At 43.7% G+C, this 13,325-nt stretch overlaps 1 protein-coding gene across 1 annotated transcript in view; it reads right to left on the reverse strand.

Annotated features, from left to right (window-relative positions):
- LOC144675970 (putative N-acetyltransferase camello) overlaps window positions 1–9,568 on the reverse strand; it is a 48,901-nt gene extending 39,333 nt beyond the window's left edge. Inside the window, exon 1 of the mRNA XM_078536487.1 lies at window positions 9,542–9,568. The gene's annotated coding sequence lies outside the window, so the exon portion shown is untranslated. The remainder of the gene's footprint in view (window positions 1–9,541) is intronic.
- Window positions 9,569–13,325: the final 3,757 nt, after the last annotated feature.

Consider the following 13,325-nt stretch of genomic DNA (forward strand, 5'->3'; position numbering starts at 1 on the left):
CAGTCTGTTCACACACAGTAACTCACACTATCCTCAGTCTGTTCACACACAGTAACTCATGCTAACCTAGGTCTGTTCACACACAGTAACTCACACTAACCTCAGTCTGTTCACACACAGTAACTCACACTATCCTCTGTCTGTTCACACACAGTAACTCACACTAACCTCAGTCTGCACACACACAGTAACTCACACTAACCTCAGTTTGTTCACGCACAGTAACTCACACTAACCTCAATCTGTAAACACACAGTAACTCACACTATCCTCAGCTTGTTCACACACAGTAACTCACACTAACCTCAGTCTGCACACACACAGTAACTCTCACTAACCTCAGTCTGTTCACACACAGTAACTCACACTAACCTCAGTCTGTTCACACACAGTAACTCACACTAACCTCAGCCTGTTCACACACAGTAACTCACACTAACCTCAGCCTGTTCACACACAGTAACTCACACTAACCTCAGTCTGTCCACGCACAGTAACTCACACTAACCACAGTCTGTTCACACACAGTAACTCAAAATAACCTCAGTCTGTTCACACACAGTAACTCACACTATCCTCAGTCTGTCCACACACAGTAACTCAAAATAACCTCAGCCTGTCCACGCACAGTAACTCACACTAACATCAGCCTGTTCACACACAGTAACTCACACTAACCTCAGTCTGTTCACACACAGTAACTCACACTAACCTCAGTCTGTCCACAGAGAGTAACTCACACTATCCTCAGTTTGTTCACGCACAGTAACTCACACTAACCTCTGTCTGTAAACACACAGAAGCTCACACTTATCTCAGTCTGTTCACACACACTAACTCACACTAACCTCAGTCTGTAAACACACAGTAACTCACACTTATCACAGTTTGTTCCCGCACAGTAACTCACACTAACCTCAGTCTACAAACACACAGTAACTCACACTTATCTCTTTTTGTTCACACACAGTAACTCACACTAACCTCAGTCTGTGAACACACATCAACTCACACTAACCTCAGTCGGTAAACACACAGTAATTCACACTTATCTCAGTCTGTTCACACACAGTAACTCACACTAACCTCAGCCTGTTCACACACAGTAACTCACACTAACTTCAGTATGTTTACGCACAGTAACTCACACTAACCTCAGTCTGTAAACACACAGTAACTCACACTAACCTCAGTCTGTTCACACACAGTAACTGACACTAACCTCAGTCTGTTGACACACAATAACTCACACTAACCTCAGTCTGTTCACACACAGTAACTCACTCTGCCCTCTGCCTGTTCACACAAAGTAACTCACACTAACCTCAGTCTGTTCACACACAGTAACTCACACTAACCTCAGTTTGTTAACGCACAGTAACTCACACTATCCTCAGTCTGTTCACGCAAAGTAACTCACACTATCCTCAGTCTGTTCACGCACAGTAACTCACACTAATCTCAGTCTGTTCACACACAGCAACTCACGCTAACCTCAGTCAGTTCACACACAGTAACTCTCTCTAACCTCAGTCTGTTCACACACATTAACTCACAATAACCTCAGTCGGTTAACACACAGTAACTCACACTAACCTCAGTCTGGTCACACACAGTAACTCACAATAACCTCAGTCTGTTCACACACAGTAACTCACAATAACCGCAGTCTGTTCACACACAGTAACTCACACTAACCTCAGTCTGTTCACACACAGTAACTCACACTATCCTCAGTCTGTTCACACACAGTAACTCATGCTAACCTAGGTCTGTTCACACACAGTAACTCACACTAACCTCAGTCTGTTCACACACAGTAACTCACACTATCCTCAGTCTGTTCACACACAGTAACTCACACTAACCTCATTCTGCACACACACAGTAACTCACACTAACCTCAGTTTGTTCACGCACAGTAACTCACACTAACCTCAATCTGTAAACACACAGTAACTCACACTATCCTCAGCTTGTTCACACACAGTAACTCACACTAACCTCAGTCTGCACACACACAGTAACTCACACTAACCTCAGTCTGTTCACACACAGTAACTCACACTAACCTCAGTCTGTTCACACACAGTAACTCACACTAACCTCAGCCTGTTCACACACAGTAACTCACACTAACCTCAGCCTGTTCACACACAATAACTCACACTAACCTCAGTCTGTCCACGCACAGTAACTCACACTAACCACAGTCTGTTCACACACAGTAACTCAAAATAACCTCAGTCTGTTCACACACAGTAACTCACACTATCCTCAGTCTGTCCACACACAGTAACTCATAATAACCTCAGCTTGTCCACGCACAGTAACTCACACTAACATCAGCCTGTTCACACACAGTAACTCACACTAACCTCAGTCTGTTCACACACAGTAACTCACACTAACCTCAGTCTGTCCACAGAGAGTAACTCACACTATCCTCAGTTTGTTCACGCACAGTAACTCACACTAACCTCTGTCTGTAAACACACAGAAACTCACACTTATCTCAGTCTGTTCACACACACTAACTCACACTAACCTCAGTCTGTAAACACACAGTAACTCACACTTATCACAGTTTGTTCACGCACAGTAACTCACACTAACCTCAGTCTACAAACACACAGTAACTCACACTTATCTCTTTTTGTTCACACACAGTAACTCACACTAACCTCAGTCTGTGAACACACATCAACTCACACTAACCTCAGTCGGTAAACACACAGTAATTCACACTTATCTCAGTCTGTTCACACACAGTAACTCACACTAACCTCAGCCTGTTCACACACAGTAACTCACACTAACTTCAGTATGTTTACGCACAGTAACTCACACTAACCTCAGTCTGTAAACACACAGTAACTCACACTAACCTCAGTCTGTTCACACACAGTAACTGACACTAACCTCAGTCTGTTCACACACAATAACTCACACTAACCTCAGTCTGTTCACACACAGTAACTCACTCTGCCCTCTGCCTGTTCACACAAAGTAACTCACACTAACCTCAGTCTGTTCACACACAGTAACTCACACTAACCTCAGTTTGTTAACGCACAGTAACTCACACTATCCTCAGTCTGTTCACGCAAAGTAACTCACACTATCCTCAGTCTGTTCACGCACAGTAACTCACACTAATCTCAGTCTGTTCACACACAGCAACTCACGCTAACCTCAGTCAGTTCACACACAGTAACTCACTCTATCCTCAGTCTGTTCACACACATTAACTCACAATAACCTCAGTCGGTTAACACACAGTAACTCACACTAACCTCAGTCTGTTCACACACAGTAACTCACAATAACCTCAGTCTGTTCACACACAGTAACTCACACTAACCTCAGTCTGTTCATACACAGTAACTCACACTATCCTCAGTCTGTTCACACACAGTAACTCACGCTTACCTCAGTCTGTTCACACACAGTAACTCACACTAACCTCAGTCTGTTCACACACAGTATCTCACACTATCCTCAGTCTGTTCACTCACAGTCACTCACTCTAACCTCTGCCTGTTCACACACAGTAACTCCCTCTACCCTCAGTCTGTTCACACAAATTTTCTCACACTAACCTGAGTCTGATCACACACAGTATCTCACAGTAACCTCAGTCTGTTTTCTCTCAGTAACTCACACTAAATCAGTATGTTTTGACACAGTAACTCACACTAAACTCAGTCTGTACTCTCACAGTAACTCACACTATCCTCATTCTGTTCACACACAGTAACTCACACTAACCTCAGTCTGTCCACACACAGTAACTCAGACTAACCTTAGTCTGTTCACACACAGTAACTCACACTAACCTCAGTCTGTTCACACACAGTAACTCACACTATCCTCAGTCTGTTCACACACAGTAACTCATGCTAACCTAGGTCTGTTCACTCACAGTAACTCACACTAACCTCAGTCTGTTCACACACAGTAACTCACACTATCCTCAGTCTGTTCACACACAGTAACTCACTCGAACCTCTGCTTGTTCACAAACAGTAACTCTCACTATCCTCATTTTGTTCACTCAAATTTTCTCACACTAACCGCAGTCTGTTCTCACACAGTAGCTCACACTAACCTCAGTCTGTTTTCTCTCAGTAACTCACACTAACCTCAGTCTGTAGACACACAGTAACTCACGCTAACCTCAGTCTGTTCACACACAGTAACTCACAATAACCTCAGTCTGTTCACACACAGTAACTCACACTAACCTCAGTCTGTTCACACACAGTAACTCACACTAACCTCAGTCTGCACACACACATTAACTCACACTAACCTCAGTCTGTTCACACACAGTAACTCACACTAACATCAGTCTGTTCACACACAGTAACTCACACTAACCTCAGCCTGTTCACACACAGTAACTCACACTAACCTCAGCCTGTTCACACACAGTAACTGACACTAACCTCAGCCTGTCCACGCACAGTAACTCACACTATCCTCAGTCTGTTCACACACAGTAACTCACACTAACCTCAGCCTGTTCACACACAGTACCTCACACTAACCTCAGCCTGTTCACACACAGCAACTCACACTAACCTCAGCCTGTTCACACACATTAACTCACACTAACCTCAGCCTGTTCACACACAGTCACTCACACTAATCTCAGTCTGTTGACACACAGTAACTCACACTAACCTCAGCCTGTTCTCACACAGTAACTCACACTAACCTCAGCCTCTTCACACACAGTTACTCACACTAACCTCAGTCTGTTCTCACACAGTAACTCACACTAACCTCAGCCTGTTCACACACAGTAACTCACACTAACCTCAGCCTGTTCACACACAGTAACTCACACTAACCGCAGCCTGTTCACACACAGTTACTCACACTAACATCTCTCTGTTCATACAGTAACTCATACTATCCAGACTAACACTCCAACACACTCCAAACAGCATCAATATGGTTTTGTGAAAGGGAAATGATGTTTGACAAATTCGCAATTGCTTTTTTAAGGATTTTACATGTAGATTTGTTAAAGGGGAACCGGTAGATTTGGTGTATTTGGTTTTCCAGAGAGCAGTTGATAAGCTGTCTCATGAAGGGTTGGGGCACAAGATAGGAGCTGACGCTATTGGGGCCATGAATTAAGAATTGGTTAACAGACAGAAGAAAGAAGTCAGGATTCATGGGTCTTTTTCAGGTTGGAAAGACTTAACTAGTGGATTGTCACAAGGATCACTCCTAGGGACTCAATTATTTACTATCTATGTCAATGACTTAGAGGAGGGGACAGAGTGTAATGTATCCAAATTTGCTGACAATACAAAAATAGGTGGGTGGGCATATTGTGATGAGGACATAAGGAATCTGCAGGGAGATAAAGACAGATTGAGTGAGTGGGCAAAATCCTGGCAGATGGAGTTTAATGTAGGAAAGTGTGAGGTCATGCACTTTGGTAGGAAAAAATCAAAAGGCAGATTATTATTTAAATGGAGAGAGACTCCAAAAAAGTGCAGCACAGAGGGATCTGGGTGTTCTTGTGCATGAAACACAAAAGTTAACATGCAGGCACAGCAAGTAAATAAGAAGGCAAATGGAATTTTGGTCTGTATTACTGGGGGGTTGGAGTTTAAAAATAGGGAAATCTTGTTACAACTGTACAGGGTGTTGGTGAGGCCGCACCTGGAGTAATGTGTACAGTTTTGGTCCCCGTATTTAAGAAAGACTTTCCTGGCATTGCAGGCAGTTCAAAAGAGATTCACTAGGCTGATTCCTGGGATGAAGGGGTTGACTTATCAAGAATAGCTAAACAGGTTAGGCCTTTATTCATTAGAGTTTAGAAGAATGAGGGGGATCTTATTGAAACATACAAGATTCTGACAGGGTAGATGTTGAGAAGATAGGAGGGAGGCGATGGTGTAGTGGGATTGTCACTGGGCTGGTAATGCAGAGACCCAGGGTCATGCTCTGGGGCCCCAGGTTCCAATCGGCAGATGGTGGAATTTGAATTCAATAAAAATCTGGAATTAAAAGTCTGATGGTGACCATGAAACCATTGTCGATTGTTGTAAAAAACCATCTGGTTCACTATTGTCCTTTAGGGAAGGAAATCTGCCGTCCTTACCTGGTGACTCCAGACCCACATTAAATGCCCTCTGAAATGCCCTCGGCCTCTCAGTTCTAAGAAACTGCTACAAAGTCACAAAAAAGGAACGAAACCGGACGGACGTCCCGGCATCGACCTTGGCACTGGAAACAACGGCAAACTCAGCCCTGTCGACCCTGCAAAGTCCTCCTGACGACCATCTGGGGGCTAGAGCCAAAATTGGGAGAGCTGTCTCACAGACTGGTCAAGCAACAGCCTGACATAGTCATCCTCACTGAATCATACCTTACAGATAATGTCCCAGACACCACCCTCACCATGATAAAGGTAAAATACTGCAGATGCTGGAAATTTAAAACAAAAAATGCTGGAAAAACTCAGCAGGTCTGACAGCGTCTGCAGAGAGAGAGAGACAGAGTTAAAGTTTCGAGTCTGTATGACTCTTTAGAATGAAAGGGAAGTGAAATGTGGTGAAATATATCCTGTATAAGGGAGGGTGGGACAGATAAAGCTGAATAGGCCAGTGATAGGTGGAAGCAAAGGAGAGATTGTGAAAGATGTCACAGACAGAAGGTCGAAGGGGTGTTGGTGGTGGCGATACTGGCTAAAGGAGGTGCTAATGGTGACATTAAGAGTAGAAGCAGGATGAGCAAGTGACAGATGGCCCGAGTGGGGGTGGGGACGATGTGGGAGAAAAGATCGAAAATAGGCTAAAAGCTGGGGATAAAACAATAAATAAAAATGGAAATCAATTTAAAAAAATAAGAATGAAAATAAGTGGAAAAAAAACTTTAAAATAAAAATGAATATAGAAAAAATGGGAGATAAAAAGGGGGTGGGGATGGAGGAGAGAGTTCATGATCTAAAGTTGTTGAACTCAATATTCAGTCCGGAGGGCTGTAAAGTGCCTAGTCTGAAGATGAGGTGCTGTTCCTCCAGTTTGCGTTGAGCTTCACTGGAACAATGCAGCAAGCCAAGGACGGCCATGTGGGCATGAGAGCAGGGTGGAGTGTTGAAATGGCAAGCGACAGGGAGGTCTGGGTCATGCTTGCGGACAGACCGAAGGTGTTCTGCAAAGCGGTCACCCAGTTTGCGTTTGGTCTCTCGAATGAATAAGCAGCAAGTGATAGACAGAGCTAAGCGATCCCACAACCAATGGATGAGATCTAAGCTCTGCAGTCCTGCCACATCCAGTTGTGAATGGTGGTGGACAATTAAACAACTCACTGGAGGAGGAGGCTCCACAAATATCCCCATCCTCAATGATGGGGGAGTCCACATCAGTGCAAAAGATAAGGCTGAAGCATTTGCCTGTTTTTCTGCGCTGTAGTGTTCTATGGTCCTATTGTTCTAAGAGGCCCTTCGGCCCATCGAGTCTGCACCGACACATGAGAAACACCTGACCTACCTACCTAATCCCATTTACCAGCACTTGGCCCATAGCCTTGAATGTTATGATGTGCCAAGTGCTCATCCAGGTACTTTTTAAAGGATGTGAGGTAACCCGCCTCCACCACCCTCCCAGGCAGCGCATTCCAGACCTTCACCACCCTCTGGGTAAAAAAGTTTTTCCTCACATTCCCCCTAAACCTCCTGCCCCTCACCTTGAACTTATGCCCCCTTGTGACTGACCCTTCAACTAAGGGGAACAGCTGCTCCCTATCCACCCTGTCCATGCCCCTCATAATCTTGTACACCTCGATCAGGTCGCCCCTCAGTCTTCTCTGCTCCAACGAAAACAACCCAAGTCTATCCAACCTCTCTTCATAACTTAAATGTTTCATCCCAGGAAACATCCTGGTGAATCTCCTCTGCACCCCCTCCAGTGCAATCACATCCTTCCTATAATGTGGCGACCAGAACTGCACACAGTACTCCAGCTGTGGCCTCACCAAGGTTCTATACAACTCCAACATGACCTCCCTACTTTTGTAATCTATGCCTCGATTGACAAAGGCAAGTGTCCCATATGCCTTTTTCACCACCCCACTAACATGCCCCTCCGCCTTCAGAGATCTATGGACACACAGGCCAAGGTCCCTTTGTTCCTCAGAACTTCACCGATCCTTCACTGTCGCTGGGTCAAAATCCTGGAACTCCCTCCCTAACAGCACTGTGGGTGTACCTACACCACATGGACTGCAGCGGTTCAAGAACTCAGCTCACCACCACCTTCTCAAGTGCAACTGGGGATGGACAATAAATACTGCGCCAGCCAGTAACATCCACATCCCGTGGATGAATAAAAAATGCCAACCTCAATCTGTTCACACACAGTAACTCACACTATCCTCAGCCTGTTCACACACAGTAACTCACACTAACCTCAGCCTGTTCACACACAGTAACTCACACTAACCTCAGTCTGTTCACACACAGTAACTCACACTATCCTCAGTCTGTTCACACACAGTAACTCACACTCACCTCAGTCTGTTCACACACAGTAACTCACACTATCCTCAGTCTGTTCACACACAGTAACTCACACTATCCTCAGTCTGTTCACACACAGTAACTCACACTATCCTCATTCTGTTCACACACAGTAACTCACACTAACCTCAGTCTGTTCACGCACAGTAACTCACACTATCCTCAGTCTGTTCACACACATTAACTCACACTAACCTCAGTCTGTTCACACTCATTAACTCAAACTACCCTCAGCCTGTTCGCAGACAGTAACTCACACTAACCTCAGCCTGTTCACACACAGTAACTTACACTAACCTCAGCCTGTTCACACACAGTTACTCACACTAACCTCAGTCTGTTCACACACAGTAACTCACACTAACCTCAGCCTGTTCACACACAGTAACTCACACTATCCTCAGTCTGTCCACACACACAGTAACTCATAATAACCTCAGCCTGTCCACGCACAGTAACTCACACTAACATCAGCCTGTTCACACACAGTAACTCACACTAACCTCAGTCTGTTCACACACAGTAACTCACACTAACCTCAGTCTGTCCACAGACAGTAACTCACACTATCCTCAGTTTGTTCACGCACAGTAACTCACACTAACCTCAGTCTGTAAACACACAGTAACTCACACTTATCTCAGTCTGTTCACACACAGTAACTCACACTAACCTCAGTCTGTAAACACACAGTAACTCACACTTATCACAGTTTGTTCATGCACAGTAACTCACACTAACCTCAGTCTGCAAACACACACAGTAACTCACACTATCCTCAGTCTGTTCTCACACACAGTTACTCACACTAACCTCAGTCTGTTCTCACACAGTAACTCACAGTAACCTCAGTCTGTTCTCACACAGTAACTCACACTAACCTCAGTCTGTTCTCACACAGTAACTCACACTAACCTCAATCTGTTCACACACAGTAACTCAGTCGCTCCTCGATATTTGCCTTTACGATGATGGATTATTACAGTTTGGACCTACTACCTCTCGTTTCCTGGGCCTTGTTTTCTCACGGGGTTCTCTCTTAATGTGTTAATATTATTGACGTTATATTAGAATTGATGATTCAACTCGCATTAACTTGACATGTTGTGGTTAAATGTTGTCAGAGGATGTGGCCCAAACTGCACGGATGTTGTAAGATGAGATCCCCTCACCAATCAGATAGTGAATTCTGTTACACCACACAATCACATGAGCTGTGTGGGCAGTTAGAAATTACACAATGAGAGCTATTTATCACTACCTGATACTTCACCTAAACATGTCACAGGAGAAGCCACTCTCTCCACTTACTTTGAATATGCAACTTTCAATCTCTTTTAATGTGTGTTTCTACTTGTGTGAGTGTGTGTGTGTTTCTATCTGTGTGTGTGTGTGTATCTATCTCTGTGTGTGCGTGTGTTCTTCTATCTTTGTGAGTGTGTGTCTGCTTCTATCTTTGTGAATGTGTGTGTGTTTCTATCTGTCTGAGTGTGTGTGTGTTTCTATCTGTGTGAGTGTGTGTGTGTTTCTATCTGTGTGAGTGTGTGTGTGTTTCTATCTGTGTGTGTGTGTGTGTGTGTGTTCCTATCTGTGTGAGTGTGTTTCTATCTGTGTGTGAGTGTGTGTGTGTTTCTATCTGTGTGAGTGTGTGTGTGTTTCTATCTGTGTGAGTGTGTGTGTGTTTCTATCTGTGTGTGTGTGTGTATCTATCTCTGTGTGTGCGTGTGTTCTTCTATCTTTGTGAGTGTGTGTCTGCTTCTATCTTTGTGAATGTGTGTGTGTTTCTATCTGTCTGAGTGTGTGTGTGTTTCTATCTGTGTGAGTGTGTGTGTGTTTCTATCTGTGTGAGTGTGTGTGTGTTTCTATCTGTGTGTGTGTGTGTGTGTGTGTTTCTATCTGTGTGAGTGTGTTTCTATCTGTGTGTGAGTGTGTGTGTGTTTCTATCTGTGTGAGTGTGTGTGTGTTTCTATCTGTGTGAGTGTGTGTGTGTTTCTATCTGTGAGAGGGTGTGTGTGTTTCTATCTGTGTGTGTGTGTGTGTTTCTATCTGTGTGTGTGTGTTTCTATGTGTGTGTGTTTGTGTGTTTCTATCTGTGTATGTGTGGGTGAGTTTCTATCTGTGTGTGTGTGTGTTTCTATCTGTGTGAGTGTGTGTGTGTTTCAATCTGTGTGTGTGTGTGTGTTTCTATATGTGTGTGTGTGTGTGTGTTTCAATCTGTGTGAGTGTGTGTGTGTTTCTATCTGTCTGTGTGTGTGTGTTTCTATCTGTCTGTGTGTGTGTTTCTATCTGTGTGTGTGTGTGTTTGTATCAGTGTGTGTGGGTGTGTTTCTATCTGTGTGAGTGTGTGTGTGTTTCTATCTGTCTGTGTGTGTGTGTTTCTATCTGTCTGTGTGTGTGTTTCTATCTGTGTGTGTGTGTGTTTCTATCAGTGTGTGTGTGTGTGTTTCTATCTGTGTGAGTGTGTGTGTGTTTGTATCTGTGTGAGTGTGTTGTGTTTCTATCTGTGTGAGTGTGTGTGTGTTTCTAACTGTGTGTGTGCGTTTCTATCTGTGTGTGTGTGTGTGTGTGCTTCTATCTTTGTGAGTGTGTGTGCTTCTATCTTTGTGAGTGTGTGTGTGTTTCTATCTGTGTGAGTGTGTGTGTTTCTCTCTGTGTGAGTGTGTGTGTGTTTCTATCTGTGTGTGTGTGTGTGTGTTTCTATCTGTGTGAGTGTGTTTCTATCTGTGTGTGAGTGTGTGTGTGTTTCTATCTGTGTGAGTGTGTGTGTGTTTCTATCTGTGTGAGTGTGTGTGTGTTTCTATCTGTGAGAGTGTGTGTGTTTCTATCTGTGTGTGTGTGTTTCTATGTGTGTGTGTGTGTGTGTTTCTATCTGTGTATGTGTGTGTGTGTTTCTGTCTGTGTGTGTGTGTGTGTTTCTATCTGTGTGAGTGTGTGTGTGTTTCTATCTGTGAGTGTGTGTGTGTTTCTATATGTGTGTGTGTGTGCGTTTCAATCTGTGTGTGTGTGCGTGTTTCTATCAGTGTGAGTGTGTGTGTGTTTCTATCTGTCTGTGTGTGTGTGTTTCTATCTGTCTGTGTGTGTGTTTCTATCTGTGTGTGTGTGTGTTTGTATCAGTGTGTGTGGGTGTGTTTCTATCTGTGTGAGTGTGTGTGTCTTTCTATCTGTGTGAGTGTGTGTGTGTTTCTATCTGTGTGTGTGTGTTTCTATCTGTGTGTGTGTGTGTGTATCTATCTGTGTGTGTGTGTGTGTTTGTGTTTCTATCTGTGTGTGTGTTTCTATCTGTGTGTGTGTGTTTCTATGTGTGTGTGTGTGTGTTTCTATCTGTGTATGTGTGTGTGTGTTTCTATCTGTGTGTGTGTGTGTGTGTTTCTATCTGTGTGAGTGTGTGTGTGTTTCTATCTGTGTGTGTGTGTGTGTTTCTATCTGTGTGTGTGTGTGTTTCTATCTGTGTGTGTGTGTTTCTATCAGTGTGTGTGTGTGTGTTTCTATCTGTGTGAGTGTGTGTGTGTTTGTATCTGTGTGAGTGTGTTGTGTTTCTATCTGCGTGAGTGTGTGTGTGTTTCTAACTGTGTGTGTGTGTTTCTATCTGCGTGTGTGTGTGTGTGTTTCTATCTGTGTGTGTGTGTTTCTATGTGTGTGTGTGTCTGTGTTTCTATCTGTTTATGTGTGTGTGTGTTTCTATCTGTGTGTGTGTGTGTGTTTCTATCTGTGTGAGTGTGTGTGTGTTTCTATCTGTGTGTGTGTGTGTGTTTCTATCTGTCTGTGTGTGTGTTTCTATCTGTGTGAGTGTGTGTGTGTTTGTATCTGTGTGAGTGTGTTGTGTTTCTATCTGTGTGAGTGTGTGTGTGTTTCTAACTGTGTGTGTGTGTTTCTATCTGTGTGTGTGTGTGTGTGTTTCTATCTGTGTGTGTGTGTGTGTGTGTGTGTGTGTGTGTGTTTCTATCTGCGTGAGTGTGTGTGTGTTTCTATCTGTGTGAGTGTTGGTGTGTTTCTATCTGTGTGTGTGTGTTTCTATCTGTGTGTGTGTGTGTGTGTGTGTTTCTATCTGTGTGTGTGTGTGTGTTTCTATCAGTGTGAGTGTGTGTGTGTTTCTATCTGTCTGTGTGTGTGTGTTTCTACCTAGTGTGTGTTTTTCTATCTGTGTGTGGGTGAGTTTCTATCAGTGTGTGTGTGTGTGTGTGTTTCTATCTGTGTGAGTGTGTGTGTGTTTCTATCTGCGTGAATGTGTGTGTGTTTCTATCTGTGTGAGTGTGTGTGTGTTTCTATCTGTGTGAGTGTGTGTGTGTTTCTATCAGTGTGAGTGTGTGTGCGTGTGTGTGTTTCTATCTGTGTGTGTGTTTTTCTATCTAAGTGTGCATGTGTGCGTGTATCTATCTGTGTGTGTGTGTGTGTGTTTCTATCAGTGTGAGTGTGTGAGTGTTTATATCCGTGTGAGTTTGTGTGTGTTTCTATCTGTGTGTGTGTGTGTGTTTCTATCTGTGTGAGTGTGTGTGTGTTTCTATCTTTGTGTTTGTGTGTGTGTTTCTATCAGTGTGAGTGTGTGTGTGTTTATATCTGTGTGAGTGTGTGTGTTTCTATTTGTGTGTGTGAGTGTTTCTATCTGTGTGTGTGTGTGTGTGTGTTTCTATCAGTGTGAGTGTGTGTGTGTTTATATCTGTGTGAGTTTGTGTCTGTTTCTATCTGTGTGAGTGTGTGTGTGTTTCTATCTGTGTGTGTGTGTGTTTCTATCTGTGTGTGTGTGTTTCTATCATTGTGAGTGTGTGTGTGTTTTTATCTGTGT

This window comes from Cetorhinus maximus, unplaced genomic scaffold (genome assembly GCF_964194155.1).
Source record: "Cetorhinus maximus unplaced genomic scaffold, sCetMax3.hap1.1 HAP1_SCAFFOLD_1250, whole genome shotgun sequence".
Taxonomy (NCBI): domain Eukaryota; kingdom Metazoa; phylum Chordata; class Chondrichthyes; order Lamniformes; family Cetorhinidae; genus Cetorhinus; species Cetorhinus maximus.